The following is a 26,220-nucleotide window of genomic DNA, read 5'->3' as shown; positions in this document are numbered from 1 at the left end:
TGGATGGAGGTGGGCGGTCCTTGGACTTCCCACAGGTCAGGGAACCCTGATTGCTCTTCGAGCTGATGAGGGAGGGAGACTTGATTGGGAGAGGGGGAGGGAAATGGGAGGCAGTGGCGGGGAGGAGGCAGAAATCTTTAATAAATAAATAAATTAAAAAAATAAAAAGAGATCAGTAAACAGTTGAGTTTTTAAGGACAGCTACATGGGTTTTTAAAGAGAAAAATTACATGCAACCCACGGTTATCCATCTCCACTGCTTTTTTATCAAAGTTTTGTGGGAGAAAATGAAACAATCTGCTCTACTGGTTTCATCCTAGATAGGACTACACGGAACAACAGAAAAAGACATTGTATCTTCAAAATTTGGAATAGCTAGTTGTCTTAGTTTGAGTTTTTATTGCTGTGAAGAGACACCATGACCACAGCAACTCTTATAAAGAAAACATTTAATTGTGTGGCTCACTTATAGTTTTAGAGGTTCAGTCCTTTATCATCAGGATGGGGAGCATGGCTGCATGCAGGCAGATGTGGTGTTGGAGGGGTATCTGGAAGTCCTACATCTTGTAAGCAACCGGAAGTGGACTGTAACACTGGGAGTAGCTTGAGCAAAGGAGACCTCAAAGCCCACTCCCACAGGGACACACTTCTTCCACCAAGGCCACACCTCCTCCTAATAGTGCCACTCTCTCTGAGATTATGGTGACCAATTACATCCAAACTACCCACACTGACTATCTGGAGGGGTAATTTTAGGCTGTACCATTTCTGGAGACACTGATGTAGAATAATAATAAAACATGAACACTTATTTATAAATATATAACTTATTATATATTATATAAGCATAATTATTATTATTAGGGACATAGCAACTATTTTATTTCAGATACTTGGTGCATATAAGAAAAACACTGTCTTATGAAGTTTATGTAAGTATACAACATTTCCAACATAGATATTTTATCTTCATTTTTCTAAGTGATAGAATTAAAGCTCACATGAACATAAAAAATTCTTAGTGTTTCTCAGCTACTGAAAGTTACAGATAAGATTTAAAACCAGATCAAAAAACTCCAAGCCAAAAAAGTGCTTGCACAATTTGGCATACTAAAGGTTCTATAGCCAGCCACACTAGTCACTAGACCTTAAAGGAGTCAGAATTTTTTTTTTTTGGATTTTTCGAGACAAGGTAGCTTTTGGTTCCTGTCCTGGAACTAGCTCTTGTAGACCAGGCTGGCCTCGAACTCACAGAGATCCGCCTGCCTCTGCCTCCCGAGTGCTGGGATTAAAGGCGTGCGCCACCACCACCCGGCTAGGAGTCAGAATTTAGGAAGGTGTGTGGATATACTTCCATGCTGGATTTGCCTAGCAATGTAGGTAGTTTGCTAAGCATGTGCAGGACCTTGAATTTTATCCCCCAAACTTTGGGTTCAATCTGAAACATTGAGAACAGAAAAAGAACGCAAGAAGGGAGTTTTCCCTCCACCCACATTGAGCAGAGAGCATCCTGAGGAAGGGATTAGAGCAGTCATCGACCAAGCTGGTCTGACTTGATCATTGTAAGGCTAGAGAAATGAGGGTACTTGAATAGTGTGTCATCATGAATTCATTTGGAGGTTCAAGGCACTGCTAAATTCTGCCCTTTGAAATCTAAACTCAACCTAAACAGAGATTGACAGGTTCCCCTTAGAAGAAATATCATATTTGCTCAAAGCCTGGGGGAGAGTTGGCCAAGATGTCATACTGTTCCACTTTAGCAAGTCCTTTGAAAACAGAATCAGGAAAGTTGAATTTTCATGATCTTGAGTAGGAAACTCTCATGTTATGTTGCTGAGGCCAGGATTCAATCTAGTCTAATTCAACAAACATTTATTAAGCAGCTTGTATAAGCCAGGTGCTGTTTTAGACTTAGGAAATCAAAGAAGATGAAGGGATCAGGGTAGCTGGGGAGATGGATACAGCCATTGCAATAGGATAGAACAAACAGAACATAACAAATGCATACAGAAGATGAAGAAGGCTGCTGGGGAGCACAGACCCTGCATGGGGCTGCGAATGTCGGACCCAGACGCATCAGTGTCGCTTGGGTTTTCCTGCACGAGTTTTCGTCTCAAGACTTTTACTACAGCCGGGAGTTGGTGGCGCACGCCTTTAATCCCAGCACTCGGGAGGCAGAGGCAGGCGGATCTCTGTGAGTTCGAGGCCAGCCTGGTCTACAAGAGCTGGTTCCAGGACAGGAACCAAAAATGCTACGGAGAAACCCTGTCTCGAAAAATCCAAAAAAAAAAAAGAAGACCTTTACTATGAACCTGTACTATTCCAGGTATGTGACATTTACGTCACTTTTGTTGTCGTTGTTTCTGTGATTCCTAATATAATTCCGGGCCTCTGTTCTCAGGTTAAACTGAGAGGAAGGAATTCCAGGTGGAGCTGTGGTTTGCTAACCCTCCAGCATCCTCTGTGAACTGAGGATGGCGCGAAGCCTTTGAGTTGCTGTAAAGCACCGATCCTGTGAGTATACTTTGTTCCGTCACTTACCAGATTTTTTTTTGTTTTGTTTTTATATTTTGGTTTTTCGAGACAGGGTTTCTCTGTAGCTTTGGAGCCTGTCCTGGAACTCCCTTTGTAGACCAGGCTGGCCTCGAACTCACAGAGATCCGCCTGCCTCTGCCTCCCGAGTGCTGGGATTACAGGCGTGCGCCACCACTGCCCGGCAACTACTTGCCAGATTTTATTAGGAGAGCCCAAGAGGTTCATTGGCAGAAAGATATGGTCAGAATCTACTCTTGAAGGTTGACAGTTTTTGGAAATATGTGTTGAAATTATACCATACTATGACTGTATTCAACAGTCCCAGAAAACAACTGAACTACATCAAAGTGTGGAAATATTAATAACACCTTCATACTAATTACTTCTTTAAATTATTGTTTTTTTCTTTGAATACCTGTACTCCACCAAATTAGAAAATCATAAAGAAATGGATTTTTTTGATACATACCACTTACCAAAGTTAAATCAAGATCAGATAAGCAATTTAAACATACATATAACCCTTAGGTATAGAAGCAATCACTAAAAATCTCCAAACCAAAAAGAGCCCCAGGCTAGAGAGTTTTAGGGCAGAATTCTACCAGATGTTTAAAGAAAAGCTAATGCCAATACTCCTCAAGTTATTCCACAAAATAGAAACAAAAGGAGTGTTGCCTAATATGTTTTACAAGGCCATAATTACCTTGATACTTAAACCACATAAAGACGGAAAAAAAAAAGAAAGAGAATTGCAGACTTATTTCCCTTATGAACATAGATACAAAAATACTCAACAAAATACTTGTAAACTGAATCTAAGAACACACCAAAAAAAAAAAAAAACCCAAACAAACAAAAAAATCCCACAAAAAAACATCTGCCACGATCAACTAGGCTTCAACCCAGAGCCGCAAGGATGGTTCAACATACCAAAAAAAAAAAAAAAAATCAGTCAGTGTAATTCACCACATAAACAAACTGAAAAAAAACAATCATTTCATTAGATGCAGAAAAGACCTTCATGATGAAAGTCTTGGAGAGATTAGGCTATAACTAGACATGATAAAGGTAGTTTACAGCACGCCTACAGGCAAAATCAACTTAAATGGAGAGAAACACAAAGCAGTTCCACTAAAATCAGGGACAAAACAAGGTTGTCCACCTTCTCCATAGCTAGTCAATATAGTACCTGAAATCTTAGCTAGAGCAATAAGACAACTAAAGGGGATCAGGGAGATACAAATTGGAAAGGAAGATGTCAAAGTAGCTTTATTTGCAGAAGCTATGTTAATATACATAAGTTATCCCAAAATATTATCAAGAAACTCCTACATTTGATAAACACTCTCAGAAAAATTAACTCACAAAGATCAGTAGCCATGCTATCTACAAATGGACTGAGAGAGAAAGCGGGAGACAACGTCTTTGACAACAGCCTCAGATGATATAAAATATCTAGGCGTAACTCTGGCCAAGCTAATGAAAGACTTGCATGATAAGATCTTCAAGACACTGAAAAAAGAAATTTAAAAAGATACAAGAAGATGGGACAATCTCATGCTCATAGATGAGTAAGATTAACAGAGTAAAAATGGCCATTCTACCAACTGGCTCCTACAACCCTTCCTCCCCTTCTTCCGAAGGATTCTCTGAGCTCTGCCTAATGTTTGACTGTGGGTCTCTGTACCTGTTTTCATCAGTTGCTGGATGAAGCCTCTCTCTCTGATGACATTTGGGTTAGGCACCGATCTGAGTATAGCAGAATACCATTTGAATTTCATTGAATTTATTTTTGCCAGTTGTGTTCAGTTCTTTCTTCCCTCAGACTCTCTTTTTAACCAGATCCATTCATGCCATTAACAAAAAATAAAATCATAAGTACCCCAATGGCCTGGACATTAAAATTTTTTTTTTAAAAAAATTCTTTGAGAAATTCATACTATGCATATTGGTCATATTCATCCCCCTGAAACTCCTGCCAGAGCCACCCTCACTTTTCCTACCTATCCTACCATCTGTCTTTTTTAAAAAATACATCAAGTTCAATTTGTGCTGCCCATTTACCCTTGAACACGGGATCATCTATTACAGTGTACCTGACCTAAGAGACTCCCCAATCTTAGAGAAAACCAGCTCTCCTTCTCTCAGCGTGTATCAGTTGCCAATGTCTCCTCAACTCGGGATGGCAATTGCTTGAATTGAATTAATTCAATTACTGATGATAATGATTAAGGTCTTTGCTGCTCAGAGTACAGAACATATACCGGCAGCATCAGAAACACCTCAGGAGCACCGCTGAGAAGTAACGAGTCATCTTCATTGTAGCAATGCCCAGGTGGCACGCATGCCCTTCAGAAGGGCCGTTTAACTGTGGCTTTATTGGCCTCTTTTGATTTTTCTTGGCGTTGACAAGGTCTGTGTTGACTGAATCGAGGTTGATACAGCAAGCGGGAACAGAAAGAACAGTCCACTGAGAGTGAAAACACCCAGCCCCACAGGACTGAGAGCCACACTCCAGATACCACCAGTATTCGTGAGCGACAGTTTCTCCCACTATGTGGTAGTTAAACCAGTACAGCCAAGACCTCAAACTGGACTAGCTATGAGTTGTCTGAAGGAGACCAAGAAAATATGGCGTTGCCAAGGAAATGGTTTGGGCTCCATTCCTGCATGGTTCTCCTAGAAGACTGGCTAATTTGTCCTCCCATATGTTTGTAATTGTGACAACACAATGGGCCGGCTAGGGTGAAGCCATCATCATGTGATGTCATTTTGTTGATCATCTGTGAAACTTTTTTCCCCCTGTACATAAATCACCTGTGCGGTCATGCATCTGGGCTGGGCTGGTGCTCGTTTTATTAAGAAGCAAATGGCTTTCATATTGTTGCTAGCCAAGGTAATGTCCAACCGTGAGTAAGCCCTAGGCAGAAAACAAAAATAATAAGCAAAGGAAAAGAATGACTTTAAAGATGATGTTCAGGAATACAGATGGGTAGGCAACAGAGCTTTGAGCATCAGGCACACTTACACCAAAACAGGCTTGAAAAAGAAGCTGATTTCTCTATGCTTGGGTCCAATTTTTTTTTTTTTTTTTTGCGAGACAGGTTTTCTCTGTAGCTTTGGAGCCTGTCCCGGAGCTAGCTCTTGTAGACCAGGCTGGCCTCGAACTCACAGAGATCTGCCTGCCTCTGCCTCCTGAGTGCTGGGATTAAAGGTATGTGCCACCACCTCCCAACTACTTTCTAATTCTTCAGGGCATCTTTCTGACCACAGGTATGATGGGACGGGGGATAGAGAGGAGGAGCTGGAGGAATTCATAAAATACCTTTGTAGGCTTGTGTATTTATGTGGTATTGGAATATAGTTTTATAAAGAAGAAGAAAGTTAGCTGGACAGTGGTCACACACGCCTTTAATCCCAACACTCAGAAGGCAGAGTCATATCTCTGAGTTTGAGGCCAGCCTGCTTTACAGGGCGAGGTCCAGGACAGCCAGGGGTACAAAGAGAAACCCTGTCTCGAAAACTCAAAATAAATTAAAAAAAAAAACACGAAATGAATAAGAAGAAACAGAGCAAAAGGTAGCTAACTCATTATTTCTTATAATTCCAAATAAATCTAGAATTATTCATTTCAATATAAATTTAAGTAAAATATTACACTGATGTAATATTTTTCTTCATAACTGTTTTTCACACTCCATTAGTTTTTTCTTTCCCATGACAAACCTCTACTGCCTGTTCTCATTTCCACACTGAGGTTGAGTATTTCTTTTTTTACTAAATTATCTTTAATAAATAAGGTATCATTCCTGTGTTCAGTTTCTTCATCTGCAAAATGAGAATGACAGCACACACACACACACAGAGAGAGAGAGAGAGAGAGAGAGAGAGAGAGAGAGAGAGAGAGAGAGAGATATTTGTCATCATTCTCAGGACTAAATATAAATGCACACAAAGATAATTTGTCTAGAGCTGGATAGGTAACCAATTCTAGTTAAATGTTCTTTATATAAAACCCTATCAGAACCAAATAATGAGAGTACACACATAGTCACAGAAGGCTGTGTAAGAAGAGGGTTCATTTTGATAACAGATGTTTCTGAGCAGCAGAGCCAGTGTTCCCCTCCTTCCAAGTTGGGCTTCCTAACTGTGTGGTTTGAGCAGTCTCACAGACCCTTATGCTTGGTTTGGTGTGTTGCTATTACTACCTTGACATTTGATTAAGTTTTCCACAGAGGGCCTTATGTAAAAATGTGTGTGTATCCATATATGTGTACACACACATACACACACACACACACACACAACATTATACTCGTGTCTGTATATACACATCTATTTTTGCACTGGCATGTAAAGGCCTACACACCTTTATAAACAGAGGTTTCTCTGTCCTGCTCTGTCCAACCGCTGCTTCTAAATAGTCACGCAGAGGCTTAATATTAGGCTTAATATTAATTACAAACTGTTTGGCCTACAGTTCAGGCTTATTGCTATCTAGCTCTTACATTTAAGTTAACCCATTTCTTTTAATCTATGTATTGCCACGTGGCCCTGGTGTTATCTGTCTGCTGGCATCTTGTTTCTTTTGCTGCTGGTGACTCTTCTCTCTCTCTCTCTCTCTCTCTCTCTCTCTCTCTCTCTCTCTCTCTCTCTTTCTCTCTCTCTCTTCACTTTGGCTTTCCCACTTAGTGATATTCTGCCTTGCTATAGGCCAAGGTAGCTTTTATTATCAACCAATGAGAGCAACATATATTCACAGTGTACGGAAGGGTAATCCCACAGTAGCTCTGAACCAAACCATCCAAGTCAGTCCCTTCCCAGAGTGAGTAAGACTAACCCTGCCATTGTTCCTATCCCATGGTGGAGACTGGAGTGTTGAACACCAGCTTTACCATTTACCAGGGTAGGGGCATGGGGATTAGGAAAGTTGGTAAAGAGCACAAAGACGCAAGTGAAAATAATAAAACAGAAACCTCGGATAGTATTGGGAGTTCCTGTGAATACAGAAAACTCTCCTGTGTTTAATTGTCCATACACTCTTTTTTTTTTTTTTTTCGAGACAGGGTTTCTCTGTGGTTTTGGAGCCTGTCCTGGAACTAGCTCTTGTAGACCAGGCTGGTCTCGAACTCACAGAGATCCTCCTGCCTCTGCCTCCCGAGTGCTGGGATTAAAGGCGTGCGCCACCACCGCCCGGCTGTCCGTACACTCTTATACCCCCAATACAGCAGGGAGAAGAAGACAGAAGACTGCTGTTAACATGATACAAAAGACAGCTAGAACAGTTACCTGCTTCAGTACTTGAGTCGTCAAATCATTAATTCCTGAGAAAAGCATTCTGTTGTTTAGGCAGTGAACACACCCTAGACCAAGCGTTCTGAAGGCAGCCACTCCCTAGGTCAAACCTCTTAATTCAAAAGAAGGAGCAGGTGTATGCTTGAATTCTCTGATTTCTGATCAAGGTAGAATAGATCTACCAGTCTGAGCCATCTTAAGGTCCCAAACACCAAGTAACCACACCCTAGGTGAGGGTGTGTAGCCCCTATTTTCAACAACTTTGAACAAGCTAAAATTCTCTGACTTTCAGGCGAGGTAGAAATAGGCTCCCATTTCTGGGCCTCCATGTTGGAGTCCCTCGTTCCTCTGCTCACCAGCTGTTCTCCCCGAACTCTCAAGACACTCCCCAGACCCACCAAGAGAACATTTACCCTTAGGTGGGTGTCTCAATGACTTTGTGAGTTCAAGGCTATGGTGGCTCCAAGTTCGTGGCTTTAGTTCCTTTTGCTTAGCCATTGTTCACTAGGTAGAAAGGTTTTATGGACAAGATCAGGGCTCTTTGCAGCCACAGGAAAAACAATAATCTGTGGGTCTTGAAGAAACACAGGATACACAAGCAGAAAAAAAACACAGAAAAATCACTAAACCATTGCTTTGGTTGTATTTCCAAACTGCCCAAACCACTACGAAGGCTCAAGTGTCAGGAGAGGCATTCCTGGGGTTTTACAGACAGCATGGGGAAGGCATTTCTCTGTGGGATGGCCGAGGATGCAGACAGGAAAATGATCCAAAAAAGAAATATTGTCCTTGGAGCCACGAAGTGTGAGGCCTGTTTGTCCAGGTGCAGTGCTTATGAGCGAATGGGTGCAGTCGGCCGCGGTGCCAAGACAGCCAGGTGTGCCCCAGGTCACGGGCTTAGCCTCTGGGAAGCTGGGCCACTCATGAAGCTGAGAGGACCCAGGGAAGCACTCTATGGCGTGCTTGGAATGACAATGGATGTAAATCAAAACCAAAGGAACCCACAGCCCAGGAATTCCAGCCAGGCTTAGCAATGATGAAAATAAAAAGAAAACTTACCTGGGGTTCAGACTGGGGCTAGGGTTGTGACAGCTTATAAATCTGGAAAATGCTGTCGAACGCGTAAAACTAGGAAGCTGCCATGCTGCTAAATAAAGATTATTTTAAGACACTAATTATTAACCCTCCTGGTTCTTCTCTGCAGAAATCTTTTTAAAAAAAATATTTATTATTTATTATGAATACAATATTCTGTTTGTACGTCTGCTGGCCAGAAGAGGGCACCAGACCTCATTACAGATGGTTGTGAGCCATCATGTGGTTGCTGGGAATTGAACTCATGACCTTTACGAAGAGCAGGCAATGCTCTTAAGTACTGAGCCATCTCTCCAGCCCAGACATCTTTTCTTTACTTATACCAAGGTTTGTGTCCTCCAGGAGAGGAAATATGTATACATACATACGTACACAACATTATACTGCATGCCATTATATTGGCACAAAAATGGGTCCTGCCACTCCTGGTTATGTATACATAGGTGTACCATTTAAGATCTCGGCACCTCAGCACATTCCTGTATAAATGGATTGGATAGTAACTGTTTTTGTAGATGCGTTCTTCAAATCCTTTTCAGCAATCTGGAGTGAGAAAGACAATTTAGTAACATTATGCAATAAAACTATGCCCATATACCGGAGTGTCACTGAAACGAAGATTTTTATGAATTAGCATTTCTGATGACAGAATTGGATACACTCATACATTTCATTTTTTTTCCCTCTGATCACTTTTAAATAAGAAATAGTGGTTATGAACAACCAAAGTGATTGCTTAGCTGAATGTTGCAAAAACATTGGAAAATTGTAATAGTGTTCAGTGACTACAGATTCCTATGTTTCTTTCCTCTAGGGTAGTTAAAGTGACATTTACTACAGTTTTTGCTTTGGAATTCTGTGACATGGACATGGAATGTTCATGTAATCTTCACAATACAATAAACTGAAAACATTAGACTTCTTACTGGCACTGCTCAGTTGGTATGAGCAGCAAGTGGCTAAACCATCACTAGGAGCCCATATGAATCCAGATCATATCTAGTTTATGACAAATCAATAATCCAAGTTTTTTTGTTTTTTGTTTTGTTTTGAGAAAGGGTCTCCTTAAATAGCCCTGGCTATCCTGGAAATCACTAAATAGACAAGGGTCAATTTAAACTCACAGAGAGCCACCTACCTCTGCCTTAAGAGTGCTGGAATTAAGAGCTCGCCAGCCAGTGGTGGTGGCTCACACCTTTAATCCCACTATGTGGGAAACAGAGGCAGGAGGATCTCTGTGAGTTCAAGGCCAGCCTGGTCTACAAAGTGAGTCCCAGGACAGCCAGGACTGTTATATAGAGTAAACCCTGTCTCAAAGAACAAAACAGCAACAACAAAAGGTGTTTCCATCACGGCTGGTTTGTTTTTTAAGGGCTCTTTTTAAAATTACGATTATTTTTATAATCATGATTTTATATTAATTCTCTGGTAATTTCATGTCCTGAGTTCCATTCCCACTCATTTCCCAGTCCCCCCATATCCGCTCTTCACCCTTGCAGTGACCCCCCACAAAAGAAAATTTTAAAAATTAATTAAAAGAAAACCACTTTGCTCCTCTATCTTTCCGGCCTCTCCATCATCTGTTTATTCATCTTTGTGGCCTTGGGAACTGTGGGGTGTCAAGCAGTAGACCCTCTTATCCAAACAGCTTTTCTTGCAATTGTTCGCTGTAATGAGTTGTTGGTCTGGCTCAAGGCCTCTGGCTTTTGGTACACCATTAATACTGGACCTTTACCAAAACTCCTCTTGGGTATCCTGGTATGCCCTGAGATGGAGATTCTGCAGTTCTGGTCTCACAGGACCTATCCCTTTATGCTCTCCAGCAGGACATAGATGGGGTAGAGGTTAGGGTAGGCCAACTTAAAGCACTGGAAATGGGCCTGGGTGGTAGCTGACTTGGTCAGTCCGGGCCTCTGCTAGGAGTGCCCCTTCAGGTGCTGGGATTAAGTGTTCACCAGCCGGTGGTGGTGGCTCACACCTTTAATCCCACTATGTGGGAAACAGAGGCAGCAGGATCTCTGTGAGTTCGAGGCCAGCCTGGTCTACAAAGTGAGTCCCAGGACAGCCAGGACTGTTACATAGAGTAAACCCTGTCTCAAAGAACAAAACAGCAACAACAAAAGGTTAAAGTCATCGCCACTGGTTGGTTTTTTTTAAGGGCCAGCAGCTCTCTTACACCTGTGGTGAGGGGCCAGGCCAGATTTCCCAAGGCCAATGCTAAATGATTCCCATCTCCCTCAGGAGGGTAGAGACTGTCTTGCTCTTTCACTCCCGCTAAGGACAGCAACCCCCTCCTTCCTGTGCCCAACACTCTGGGCTCACTCTGTTCTCACACCCTGCAGACTCGATGGAAGTTCATCTCTTTCAAACTTGTTTCACTTTAGAGCAGGCACCATAGTTTTGATGACTTCCAGTTTCCCCCACTAGCACAGGGCCCGAGGTGTAGAAACAACCAATTTTGTTGAATGAGTAAAAGAGCCCTCTGTGACCGTCTGGGAAGGATGAGTCAGAGCTACGCATTAGTGTAGTTTCTGAGTCCTTCTACGACTGCAGGCCTTTGCTCAGAAGATGACTTGCTTTGTTTCAACAGCAAAGAGAAATGGTGCGGTGCACCATACGGTTCATGAACTGGGCAACAGGCTGGAGATTGAAACACACAAAGACTCATGGACAGACAGAGACACGGGTCATCCTTGAAGCCAGAATGCCCAAGAATGCCCCCTTTATTGTGTCCAGGGGCAGCTTATCTAGGGATAGCCACACCCCAGCCAAACCCACCAGAAACTACTCTCCTGCCATCAGGAACTCCTAAAGGTCTCGTGCTCAGAGCAGCTGTAGGCACTCAGATCAGGCAAAAACAAGTTGTTTACAAGAAATTCAGGATCTGAGGGTTCACAAAACCCTCAAAAAGGAGACAAAATCTAAACATCTCTGAGATGCAGTCTCAAATTCTGCGATGCATTTCTCGAGTTTGGCATCTGTCCTATAAAATGCAATGTGTAAGGGTGATGTAATGACAGGCACGTGTAGTCCCAGCATCTGAGAAGTAGAGCAGGGTTACCAGGAGTTCACGGGTATCCTCTGCTACCCAAGTTCAAGCCCAGCCTGGACTGTAGGAGACGACGTCGCAAGCAAACAAAAATGATAGCCACCAAACAGCTTCTTACAACTTCTAATCTAATCATAAACGCAAAACATTAAAAGTCTTTAGAAGGCAGTCGGGCGGTTGTGGCGCAAGCCTTTAATCCCAGCACTTAGGAGGCAGAGGCAGGTGGATCGCTATGAGTTCCAGGCCAGCCTGGTCTATGGAGCAAGTTCCAGGACAGGTTCCAAAGCAACAGAGAATCCCTGTCTCGAAAAACAAAAAACAAAACAAAAAAACCCAAACAATATCAGTGGAAGGCAGAAAAATCAATCATAGCCAGACTCCATAGGGAAACATTGAAGATATTTTTGTGTGTACATTTGCAATATTCTAATTATGTATATAAAAATATTACACACAGCTTTTTTATTTTTATTGAGCTATGTGTTTTTCTCCTCTTTTCTCTCTTCTCCCCCCTCCCCTTTTACCTTCTCCCAGGACCCCCATGCTCCCAATGTACTCAGGAGATCCTGTCCTTTTCTTCTTCCTATGTATTACACACAGTTTTACAGTCAAAAGTTCACTTAAAATATACAGTAGGGTCCTGAGAATTTCTGCTCAGTTAATGGTTGATGGGGGAGCAGGAGAGAAACTATTTCCCCAGTGGTGTAGCCAAGACAAGGTGCCCATGCTCTAACCCATTCTCCTGTAACAATCCCAGTGAAGCTAACTGGGTTTTTCTCACACACATGCGCTCACACACAGACACACACACATGTGTACGTGTGCGAGAGAGAAGAGAGAGAGAGAGAGAGAGAGAGAGAGAGAGAGAGAGAGAGAGAGAACTAGAAGGAGGGCTAAGGAAGCAAGGGAGGAGAAGGGGGTAAATATGGTCAAAATACATATGCACGTTTGTAGAAACCTCATAATGAAAACAAAAACTGTTGATACAATATTCAGTAAGCTGGGGAAGCCATTCAGTGATAGACCACTTGACTGGCATACATTGGCTTTTATTTGCAGCACAGGGGGAAAAGCCACAAAAATCTGTTAAGTAGCTCAAGATAAAACTGCTCTTATTGAGGTTGGAGAGACAGGTAGCAATCATTGGCTGCTTTTCCAGTTCAATTCCTAGCACCTACATTGTAGCTCACAAGCATCTGTAACTCTAGTCCCAGGGGAATTGATGCCCTCTCCTGACCTATGCAGGCATTGCATGAATGACATGCACAGCCTGCAGGCTAACTCCAACCATACACATAAACTAAGAAAATAAAGGGGGGTGGTGTGTGTGCTCTTGCCCTTAAAGAGCCCTCAAAATCATTACCTTTATCTCTCCCAGGAATCTGCTACCAGGAAGTATTCATGAAAGCCATCTGCCTTTTTCCAGGCTAATCATGCCCTTAACTAATTCAGAAGCACAGTTCCTGCTGGGTGCATAAGGTTCTGAGCCACACTCCAGGTGCTCCATGGTGCTTATGGGGCTGAAGGAATCCGCTGTCTCCACAGCCAGTTCCTGTGTGTTCAGAGTTTGTGCAAACACTGTTCCAGGACATGAAGTTCATTGGCAGACACAACTCCCAAAAGACAGCCTTTCGGTCCGGAGTTCAGGTGATACCACTGGACACACGTAGTCCACAGCATCCGCCCACTGCAGGAAGGACTAGTAGGTCTGCTGCAAAATCTGCAGCTCAACATACCTTCCTTTCCTCAGCAAAGGAGATCCTGATGCCCACATCCCAACCAGACCTGTGGTGATGGCTCTGTATTTGCTCTCTTCATCCATTTTTACAACAGAGTTACAGGGCCTGCAGTACAGTGACCCCGACATTAAAGAGAATCACACAGCGAGCCGGCAGAGGAAAGGTCCTGAAGAAGACTACTTGACCTGCCCCCCGTGGTTACACGAGCTGTTGTGAGGGCAGTCAGGGGGTAGAGGAGCCAGATGTTTCTAGTGGGGCATGCCTGGGAAGGGTCTCATTATCACAGCATCGTGGGCCACCTTGGTCTTCTGGGAATTAGAGCCTAGCCCACCACCAGACACGCTGGTGAAATGTAACCTAGGAGATGGAGTGCGTCGTTTAATGGGTAGACTTTAGTGTGGTAGTTTGAAGAGGTGTGGCCCCATAGACTGATGTGTTTCAATGGTTGGCCCATAGGGAGGGGCGCTATTAGGAGGTGTGGCCTTGTTGAAGTGGGTATTCTCTGATTGGAGGAAGGGTGTCACTGTAGAAGCAGGCTTTGAGGTCTCGTATGTTCAAGCTACTCCCAGGGTGGGTTACAGTCTCCTGCTGCCTGCAGATCCAGATGCAGAACTCTCAACTCCTTCTCCAGCACCATGTCTGCCTGCATGCTGCAGTGTTTCCGCCATGATGCTAATAGACTAAACCTCTGAGACTGTAAGCCAGCCCCAATTAAATGCTTTCCTTTATAAGACTTGTCATGTCATGGTATCTCTCCACAGCAATGGCGTCACTAAGACACTAAGCTTCTCCCTTTCCTTCTCTCCCAGGTAGATAGCCCACCACTCCCTTGTCTTTCAGGGCTTTAGAACTGCTTCTAGAAACTTGGACAGGAAAGACCTAACTTCCTGTCACTCATTGTCCCCCACGAGATGGCAAAGGTCACTTTAACTTGCAAACACCTCAGTTGCGTCGAACTGAATCCTAAAAACCTCTTGGAAGAGAGCAGACTTTGAATACTCCTCTGCTCCGTGCTCGCTCTCTGAGTTTCCCCATCAGGGCCGTCACGACTTGCTGGTTCTCAGTAGACATCAAGCCTTGGCTTCCATTCTGCTTCTCATCCAGGCTCCTGCACACCATGGATGCACCGTGAGCTGCTGGTTTTCAAAAGGATTTATCTGGTGCATGACAATCACAGGCTGTTTGATGCAGGGTGAAATGTTTCTGCACCCCACTGTCTTTTCCAATTGCAGGGTGAGACACTGAGAACTCAGGAGTCGGCTAGTGACCCAGATTTCTTCCAAGATGCTGAAGCCCACTCCAAGTCCTTCGGATCCTCCCTTTCAGCCAAAAGTCTTGCACAGACAGTTTTTCCTAAGGTTGTGGAAACAGAATTTCTTAAGTATTCAATTTGCTGCTGGAAACAGGTGTATTCTCTCTCTGCTGAGACACCATCCCCTCCCTGCCAGTCTCGCATTTCTCCTGGAGAAAGACCTCTGCTTCCCTTGGTCGGCTGTGCTACCCTAGCACAGCTGGGTATTTGAAACTCTATCTTAACACAGACAAAATAGGTTATGGACCAATCTACCAATCCTCCATCACCCCTGGGAGTCTTTACATCTAGAACATCCCTTATCCCGTGGAGGTGATCAGCAAAACTCTCTCTACTTGAAACTTTCCAAGAGTTGATTTTTACACTAAGGAGCTATTCGGAGTTTCAAAGTTTCCTTGGGTGACCTGGATCCTGTTGAGATGTCAAAAAGTGAAAAGGGGAATTTTGTGTGTGTGTGTGTGTGTATTTTTAAAATATGGTCTGCATTCTATAATCGACGGTGACTGTAAAGTCAGTGGAATGTTCACTGTTTATAGGCTTGGGAAGGAAAGCATTCTCCTGGAGCAGATGTGCTCTCTATAGCTTGCTTCTGGGCACACAAGCAAGCAAGGCGTTGTCTCGTGAGTCTGTCAGTGATTTGGAGGTGTCATGCAAAATACTGAATTGCAGTTCAATTGAAGTAGGACAGAGAAAGGAATGTTGCTTCATCTTGCCTTGCTTTGTTTTGATACATAAAATCTAATTACATTTCTACATTAGCTACAACAATTGGAAAGTATTTTCTTTTCCTTAAAAATTAACTTAGTTTGCTCTTTGACCATTTTCTACACGTGGATGATATATTCTGACTACTCTCTATCCTCTCTACGTTGCTTCCATCTCAATGATCTACCATCCCTCCACTTACCTCCCCCGCTTCCAGTCCCTTCCTCAGAGCCTTGAGTTTCAGTTCTGTTTTGTGGCCCATTTAGTTTAACCAGGTCCATCTGTATCTCAGTTGGGCTGGAACTACCCAGTGGAGACTGGGGGCTCAACAATGGGTTCACAAATGATTCCCTTCTCTCCCCGAATCTATCAGTAGCAAAGAGTTTAGTGGGGAGAGACAAAGTCCCTGGGGTCCCTCCTCCATTCATGCCTGACAGTTGAAGGGCCTCTTCGTGCACAGGCCCAGTGTGGTCCTCCATAGCACTCACTGCAGTTGAGGTTACCTGCACAGGATCTACATACACCAGGGCTCCTCACTTTCCATTATGACTGGGGTGCGGCTCGTAAGGGCCCATCTCTCCCCTTGGAGAAAATAGGAATTAATGGCTACTGGGGGAGAAGGTATCATTTTCTTCAGTGATGCAGCCATTGGTAAATCCCTCATGCTTCAGTAAATAACCCTTTCCTCACGTCCATGTAAGGAAACTGATCATCTCCAGGAGCCACACAACGAGCAAAAGACATGAAAGTAAGACAGGAGGAGGGGTTTGGCCGAGAAGGGGTTCAGCAGAAGTAGGAGAGGGATGAGAGAGGGTAGAGGGGGATTGAAATGACAAAAATGTATTCTGTAAGTATGAAATTGTCAAAGAATAGTGAAGAAGCAAATGCATAAAACACTGGACTAGATGTGCATAAACTTCATTGAGAATCTTTGCGTCTGTGGTTAAAGGCATTTTGGGAAGGTGGAGTCCAGTTTTGTTAAGATTTTCCTCTGTGACTTTTAATTCTCTCTTTTGTCTTCACTCCTTGCTTTCTGATGCTTATCATATTTCATAAGTTCTGGTTCTTGTGTGCTAGATAAAAGCTGAGGACATTGGTTGACCTTTATTCCTCAGTGTGATGAGCTTCTACATGCTTGTTGAGCTGAATTCCATGTGGTTTTGGATTCCGAATTTTTTATTATGCATATGAATAATATGTGATATAGGACTTCATTGTAATATTTTCATCCTTGTATATAATGTAGTTTGATCATTTTCATCCTCTAAAATAATCTTGTCCCTTTCTGTTCCCATTGATCCCTTCTTCTTTCCAACTGCCTACTCTTCCACTTTCATGTCTGTGTCTCTGTGTGTATGTTATTTATTTATTTATTTATTATTATTATTATATATATTTTTTTTTTGGTTTTTCGAGACAGGGTTTCACTGTGGCTTTGGAGCCTGTCCTGGAACTAGCTTTGTAGACCAGGCTGGTCTCGAACTCACAGAGATCCGCCTGCCTCTGCCTCCTGAGTGCTGGGATTAAAGGCGTGCGCCACCGTCGCCCGGCGTGTATGTTATTTAGAAATATTGGTAGAGAATTACTTACAGGAGCATGGCTAACTTAACCAATGACTACAACACTAATGAAAATGCCCCCTTCAGCAACCATTAACAATTTATTGATCCTCAGGGAAGGGTAGGGCCTTCTAAGGCCCCTCCATTGCTGCTATAAACTGACATAGACCCTCAGGCAGGGTTAGGACTTTGTGAGGCCTTTCCCTCTCAATTTCATACATTTTAATGGTTTATATTTCCATTTCTACCAATTTCAATTTATTCATGTCCTCCCTTTTGACTTATTTGTTGAGTCACGGTTTATTTAAATTCAGTTATTGAGAGCTGAAGTTTTCAAGTTGATTTCTGGCTTAGTGCCATTGTGACCACAGATCATGTGGTTGATTCGCTTCTAATCCTTACATTATTTTTGAAGCTTGCATTGTGGTCCAGGATGTGAGAACTTTTGATAATTGTTCTGTACATGTTTACAGAGAATGTGTATTCTGCTTCTGTTTTGGATAGAGTTCTATGAATGTCATATAGGTCATGTTGATTGACAGTCTTGTTTAAGTTGGTCATATCCTTAGTGATTTTCTGTCTACTTCTTCATCACAGATTTTATGAAAGAGATGAGGAAAATACCCAACTCTAATTATGGATTTGCCAGTTTTGCTCTGTGATCCAAGTGCACGTCATGAATAATGAAATTCTAGTATTAGGTGTTTAAACATTTTGGATCCCATATTGTCATAATAAATTGGCACATTTGTGATTATGTGAGATAATATCCCTGGTAATAGAAAACCTCTGTGAGATATTAATATAGTCACTCCAGTTTTCTTGAGATTATTGTTTGCATGGTCTACCTCTTTTTTTCCTTTATGGTCAGTCATTTGCATTCTTATAGTAAACGTGACTCTTCTGGCTTTCAACACTTGCTGTGTTTCTGATGAAAATAAAACGATTGTTTTCATCTTGGCTCTCTTTTGTATAACGAATCTTTGGTTTTTGGTTCTTTCTTAACTGGTGGTTTTAAGCCATTAATTGAACTGTAGAATTCATCTTGTTTATTGTATTGGGGCCTTTTTGTTTTTCTTTATAGTTTTTAGCACATTTAAGAAAGCTTTTTCCCTTGCTTTCATAAAATTTTCTGTACCTCTTTTTGTTCAGGGACTCTGTTTAATTTATAAAGCTGCCCATATTTTCCCAAGAGCTCACTGACTGTCCAACTTCTGTCAGTTGTTTTTTTCCTATGATTCATTTGGGAAAGTTCTAGTGGCACATCTTCAGGCTCCCTTTTCCTTTAACTGTAGTGGCTCATAGTCTACTAATATTATGGGGTAATTTTTTTTATTTCAATCATTATATTTTTCACTTCCAAGAGTTTGATTTTGATCTTTAAAGATTTTAGTGTCACTTTCCCTGTTCGATCATTGACTTCTTCAACATATGGAAAGTAGTCACCATGGATCCTTTACTCTGTCACCTTCTCTGCTGTCAGTACCATTTTGACTCACTTTGTCTTCATTTTCCTTCTTTCAGGAAAAGTGTGGAAGCTTTGGATTTGCTTCTCTGAACTGTACTATGTTGGATGTTGAATAGTTTCATTTTTCTGTGTTCTCCCAATTGCCTGCCTGCTTGCCGTCCTTTCCTCCATACCTCCCTCCTTTCCTCCTTTCCTTCTCTTCCCCTCTCCCCTCTCTCTGCTACCTGAGTCTTGGAATTATAGGCCTACAGCACTGCCACCAACGGCTTGAGCTTTTATCACATGATATATCTATGTTCCTTGGGAAACCTTGGCTCCTTGCAAGTCTTTCACTTGTTATTAGGTGCAGAACAAATTGAGTCATTTTCTTGTTCCCACCTTCTGAGGTCATTATTAGAGTTGACACTCTGAGTGATGGAACACAAACTCTTCCTATCTCTGTGTAGTCTTCTGGGGCTGAGCCCCAGCTTCCTCTGTGTGGTTCTTTCCCAGACTCTTACCAGCTCACATGTATGTACCAATTAACATTCAGATGGTATTAATGTAGACCATTATGAATGTAGAAAGGTAGACCAGCTGCCTTTCAAATGCTGAAGGTATTTCTTCGCAGTGTCCTCTTCTTAAAGGTGACAATGAATTTTAGTCACTGTGACTTTGTGGAAGTCCCAGTTCCACCTAACCCAATCAGTGGGACAGTCGGGAGTTACTAAGGTTTCCCTAGGCATCACTGAAACCTGGAGACATTCTCCAGTTGGCAAGCTGAGCTTGGATCACGATTGCTTCTGCAGGGACTCTTGCCTCGGCAGCTTAGGGATCAGCATTTGGAAAACATTTTATCATGCATTTCTTCTTCTCTTAGTTTTATGTAGAAGGGGAAATTGATGCTATGCCCTGCCTGGACTTTGCTTTTTTGTTTATTTGTTTTTCAAGACAGGCTTTCTCTGTGTAGCCTTGGCTGTCCTAGAACTCTGTCTTGGTTAGGGTTTTATTGCTGTGAAGAGACCCCATGACCATGGCAACACTTATAAAGGAAGACATTTCATTGGGTCTGGCTTACAGTTTCAAGGGTTTAGTCCATTGTCATCATGGCGAGAGGCATGGCAGCATGCAGGCAGACATGGTGCCGGAGAAGATGAGAGTTCTACAGCTCGTGCTGCAGGCAGTAAAAGGAGCCGGCCACACTAGGTCAAAGTTGAGCATTTAGGACCTCAAAGCCTGCCTCCCCATGGCCACACCTACTCCAACAAGGTCACATCTCCTAATAGTGCTACTCCTTAGAAGTTCAAGCAGTAGGGGGTAGGCATTTCTGTTCAAACTACCACACACTCATTCTGTAGACCAGGATGGCCTCAAACTCACTGAGATCCACCTGCCTCTTCCTCCCGAGCGCTGGGATTAAAGATGTGTGCCACCACTGACCAGTTTAGGGATTTTTAAATTTCTATTTAGACTGTCTGTGAGTAACCTGTAATACATTTAAATTGCATTTTCATCGGTTTGACTTTCCTCTATGTTTTTCTCCTGTTTCTACATCGGGACCATTTCTGTTCCGTGGCTAAGTATAGTCTGTATGTTATGGAGATTGGCATTCTCCTTTCCTTTCTCTTATTCATGTCTTCACTGTACTTAGAATTGTTCCTAATCCCAGAGCCGCTGGGGGGAAAACAGGAGGAATGGCCAGCACGGAGTTCTCAGCAGCTTGTTGAACGAAGTCATAGATTTGAAATTAAAGAATTTTTCAGAAAACAGAAACACCTTTTATCTTTAGACAAGACCCATTTTATTTACAACTGTTTTGACTAATGATTAGCGCATTTTAAACTTCCCAAATGGAGAGCTGTGAAGAGTCATATCATTTGGACCTTTGTTGATGGATTATTTGGGGGCGAGGTGGGAGATGAACCAGATGAATTCATTTCTATCCACCTTTAGAACAGCGTGGAATTTAAAATGGGACTTTGAAGGGATCTCCACCCTCAAAGACAAAAGGATGGTATTGTTGTTAACTCATTGATTGCCATTGGTTGTTAATGCCTTGCCATTATAAAGAGAAACAATACACCAAAGAGTTCCAGTGGCCACACGCACCAGAAGAAAGCGCACAGAGTGTCAGCGAGAGCGCCAGCAGCCTCGCTGACCAGAAGAAAGCCATAGGTCTCATCCCACCTTCCAGGCACTGTAAGGAGGCAAGTGGCTAATTTCTGTTTGGTATTCATGATTATGGCCGAGACTGATCTGGTGCCAGGTCTTGTTATTTAAACACATCAAGAAGGGGCATTATTCTTCATGACAAATGTGTTTAAAACGTTCTGTTAATTGTATTTCACCAGAATTCATTTTCTCTGTCCCCTACCTTTAACCTTGCACACATCTCAACATTGTTTTGACGACCAGTCGTCTCCATGGCTGGAGAGCTAAAATAGACGAGGGCTGGAGTCACCTTAAGGAGAGAATTGGTAGCTTTAAAGCAGGACCTAGGTTTTCACATCTCGCTCCGCCCCAGCACAAAGATTGAGGGTGTAACCTGACTCTCAGACATCCCGACCTCTGCACATATTTCCGGCCCAGTGAACTGCAGGCAACTAGCATTTTGACATGATGGCTTCCGTCAGGAGCAGTGCTCAGTAGATTTGGGGGCAGACACTTCTCTGCAAGGCTCTGCTAGCTCTCCTTTCCTGATGAGACCACGCCAAGATGACTTTCCACACGAAGGAAACTGTTTCAAATCTGACATTCCAGCTTGGGGCTACACCTTGATTTAATCAGCACCATCCATCCCGTGTTGGAATCCAATACCTTCAGGACACAAGAGCTGTATCATCTCATTGGCCTCTGCCTCTGCCTCCCAACCTCCCTCTGGGGCAGGTGATGAAGCCAGAAGGCAGCTAGGCTCCAGCATCTTGCCCTTGTTAACTCCTGCAGAGACCAGCTATCAGTTTTCACTCCTGACAAAGCAGAATGACAGGAAATCGAGTCCAAAGCAAAGGTCACTTGGAGTTGAAGTCTCTGATCTTGTCATTCTTTGACACCAATACTCTCTGACCCAGAACTCTTTTTCTAAGATAAACCCAATGAGAAAACGTTTCCGTTTGTTAGCTGAGAAAATTTTACTGTGCACTCTGCTATTTTCTGGTTTAACTGTAGAAAGAAAACCCAACATTTTACAGTTTCCATGCCTTCTTAGTAATCGCTTAATTCTGAAAGTGACAGTGGGCAGCCCGCATTCTTGTTCCTTGTTGACATATAAGAATATCGGATGGCCAGTGAGAGCTCAGTAGGGAGAGGTGTACAGCAATGGTTACCTTTCATTCTCAACTTGACATGGCCTAGAACTGTCTGGGAAGAAAGACTTACTGAGAAATTGACTATATTGGATTAGCCTGGGGGCGTGCTCTGGGGACTGCCTTAATTAAGTTAATTGGTGTGGGAAGACCCAGTCCACTGTGGGTGGCACAGTCCCGAGTTGTATAAAAGTCCAGCTGAGCAGCAAGCACACATGCATTTATTTCTCTCTGCTCTTGGCTGTGGATGTCAATGTGACTAGCTGTTTGAAGTTCCTATCTTGACTTTCCCCTGGTGACTGACTGAAATCTGGAATTGTAAGCGAAATAAACCATTCTTCTCCTAGGTTTTACACACACACACACACACACACACACACACACACACGCACGCACGCACTCACGCGCGAGTAAACAGTTATTTAGAAGGGAGTTAGTACCAAACTCAGTTAGTACAAACTCAGTTTAGTGTAATAATTGTCTCTTTCCTTTGGACCTATGACCTCCCTAGGCATAGGCTTTTGACAAGGTTCACAGTATCCACATGGTATTTCTCTTCGGTGGAGCAGGTCCCAAATCCACTTAGAGGATGGCTGGTTACCCTCATAACCACTGCGCTGTCATTATGTCAATGACCTCTTTGCTTGGGAGACATTGACGAGGAAGACGTTGAAGGTGATGTTAGAACGTAAGACAAGCAGCTAAAAAGAGATTCGGTTTACATGACTCCAGGACCAGGATGCTAAAGCATAATTTCTCTAGGTCACGCTTTACAAGATGATCCTCAGAGCAAACTTCAGGCAGGGCGGTTTCTGTGTGTGAGGATAAGCCTGTGTTATCTTAAAGGAGTTCTGATGGAATACCAAAATTTGGAAGCAACGGGGCTGTGCTTTAATCAAGAAGCGAGTCTCTCCACATCCCATTTTTCATCTTAATGTGCAGTGCGGTAGCTTTGCTCATCACATTTTCCCTTCGTTTCCAGGATCATCTTAAGTGTGTTTTCCCAAGGAGCAACCACTGACAACCCCCAGAGCCCCTCTGCTGAGCTCCTATTCCTGCGAGCATTTCAGGTGGTACTGTTCTCGGTCCTCTGTCATCTTTCTCAGGCTTTCATTTGCCTTCTCAGCTGCCAAGAGCCTCCCATTCATCTGTGGGCTTTCTCTGGTGCCGGGCCGTTCTGAGAGGTAATTTTTCTTCCTGTCACTTTCCTTATCCCAATGGCCCGCTCGTCTTCTGCAGCCCTTTCCCCTTCTTCCTCTCTTCCCCCTCATGACAGCCTTGCTGAAGAGAAGTTTTGAAAGTGTTCAGGGGTTGACAGCAGAAGACGGTGATCGGACTAGAATGCAAAGCTGAGTTGATTTAGTAGTGATGGCAGGGTTTCCAATCAATCACTGCTCTTGGCTGCCAATAGAAGAAACTCAGGTTCCCTTAATGGAATGGGATCTACGGAAAGGCTCACTGGAAAATGATTGTAGGGTGGCTTAGAGTTTCTGCTGCCGTGGTGAAACACCACGACCAAAAGCTCCTTGGGAAGGAAAGGGTTTTTTTGGCTTACACTTAAATGTTACAGCTTGTCAGTGAAGGCAGACAGGGCAGGAACCTGGAGGCAGGAGCCAATGCAGAGGGCAGGGAAGAGTGCTGCTTACAGGCTTGCTCAGTCTGCTTTCTTACAAGACCTAGGACCACCAGCCTAGGGACGGCACCACTCACAATGGGCTTCCCGCATCAAGCACTAATTAAGAGGATTCCATAAGGGGGTATTTTCTCGGCTGAGATTTCCTCTGAGATGACTCTAATTTGTCGATGTGAAAACCAGCTAGCCCCTGGGGTAAAACAGAATGGAAGAAACTGATGGAGGACGGCCATAGCTAGCACCAGAATTCAGTGCTGCTAGGGCTTGGGATATTGATTACTTCTCTTGTCGCTGCAACAAAACACCGGAATAAAGCAGCTCAAGAAGGGTTTACTTGGTTCACAGTTTGAAATGGTCCAGTCCGTCAGAGTGGGCAGGCCAAGGAAGCAGGAGGGGAAGGCAGCCGGTCATACTGCATCCACAGCCAGGGAGCATAAAGCGATGGATGCTGGTGCTCTTTATACTTTCTCACTTTCTCTCCCTTCCTCCCTGTCTCTCTCTCTTGTTTGTTTTTCGAGACAGGGTTTCTCTGTGTAGCCCTAGCTGCCCTGGAACTAGCTCCTGTAGACCAGGCTGGCCTCGAACTCACAGAGATCTGCCTGCCTCTGCCTCCTGAGTGCTGGGATTAAAGGCGTGCGCCACCACTGCCCAGCACTTTTTCATTCTTATTCAGTCTAAAACACCAGCATTTGGAACATTTCCTTCTGCTATTACGATAGAGCATCCCACTTGAATGGACCTAACCTAAAAACACTTTCTCATGTATGTGCCCAGAGGCTTTTTTCTTTTCTTTTTTTTTTTTTTTTGCTTTTTGAAAAAAAGTCTATTTTGTTGTTGTTGTTTTGTTTTCGAGACAGGGTTTCTCTGTGGTTTTGGAGCCTGTCCTGGACCTAGCTGGTCTCGAACTCAGAGATCCGCCTGCCTCTGCCTCCCAAGTGCTGGGATTAAAGGCGTGCCCACCACCGCCTGGCCTAGAGGCTTTTCTTCTAGGTGATTGTGTACCCTGCCAAGTTGGTAATCAGTATTAATCATACGCAAGGAAATGACTAAGGTAATGCCATTCTGTCCTAAATTTGTGCCTGCCCGGTCACTTCTCAAGTCTCCCACCCCACTCCCACTCCTAACAGCTGCATTCTCCTTAGCAATGCTTCTGGGACTGTCTATGACCTTGATGGTCCTAACATATTACGTGGTGTCTGGATAAATTCCAGATTTGCATCTTCCAGAAGACAGCCTCTCTGCCCCTTGCTCTACAGACTACTGTCAGGGAAGACAACTGGTTTTGCACCGTTCACTGGTCCTGACTGAATATCAAGCAGATCTGAGTCACATGGTGAGGTAAAAAGGGCAAAGATGTGGCACCGCACCTCACAGCCGTGCTGTAACTGTGTCCTGGAGAATAGTGTCTCCACAGGAAAGAATGACAGGGGGACAACAGTGACACGTGGGTATCATGGAATGTAAACTGTCTTCTTGCAACACCATGCAGGGAGCCGTCTCTTCCTGTGGTGGTATATTCAGTTATGATGGAAAGGCTATGTTGGGAATTATAGTACAGAAACTTGCCAATCAGTTTTTGTTGAAAACTGCCTCATTATTTTAAAAATGTCTATAGTAACCCCTTCCCTGAATCCTCACTATAAAAGTGGCTTCCTGTTGTACTGACTATGGACTTTAAGATTATTATTTTCAGGTCTGGAGAGATGGATCAGAGGTTAAGAACACTGAGTTCTCTCTTCCAGAGGACCCACGTTCAATTCCCAGCACCAACATGGCAGCTCACAACAGTCTGTATCCAGTTCCAGGGGATTCAAGACCAATGCACATAAAAAAAAAAAAAAAAAAAAAAGAGTTGCCTTCTAACCTCCCTATTCATGCTGTGGCATGCCCTAAATAAACACACATGTATGCACATACACACAAGAATGTATACACACATAATTGAAACTGTGGGCTACTGTGTGCTCAAGGCCAAGTTCCACAGTAACACCCACCGCTTCATGTACTCATGACAGCAGGAAAGGACAGCAAAAATAAAAGAGGGGGGGGGAGGGGGCAGAAATAATGTTTCAATTCACAATAGCAAGGATTAGCAATCAATCTAATGGTCCACCAACGGAGGAAGGGACAGAGAAACACTGTCCTAAGGGGACGAAATGCTCCCATCTGTGACAGCACAGATGCCCCTGGAAGAGACTACGTGACATACAGCAGGCATGAGTCAACTGTAGGGTATTGTGTGGAACCAAGTGGATCTCACGGAAGCAGCAGTGGGGCTGTCCCTACTAAAGCCCCTGGGGGCCACCACGTCCAGGGACTGTTTCATAAACTAAACGAGCATGGACTCCAGCTTTTAGAGAAGACCAATTTTAATAAATTATTCACACAGGACTTTACCACCATTTACTTTGGACATCGTAAACTGAAAGAACAAGAGAAAGATGAGCAGCACGTAACTATTACTTCCTAGTGTGTGGTAGTAGTTACACCTATGGGCGTCAAAACCCAAGTATGTCTTGCTCTAGAAATTTATTGAAGAAAAAGACTTG

This window comes from Microtus ochrogaster, linkage group LG3, assembly GCF_000317375.1.
Source record: "Microtus ochrogaster isolate Prairie Vole_2 linkage group LG3, MicOch1.0, whole genome shotgun sequence".
NCBI lineage: Eukaryota > Metazoa > Chordata > Mammalia > Rodentia > Cricetidae > Microtus > Microtus ochrogaster.
This window is presented reverse-complemented; position numbering follows the sequence as displayed.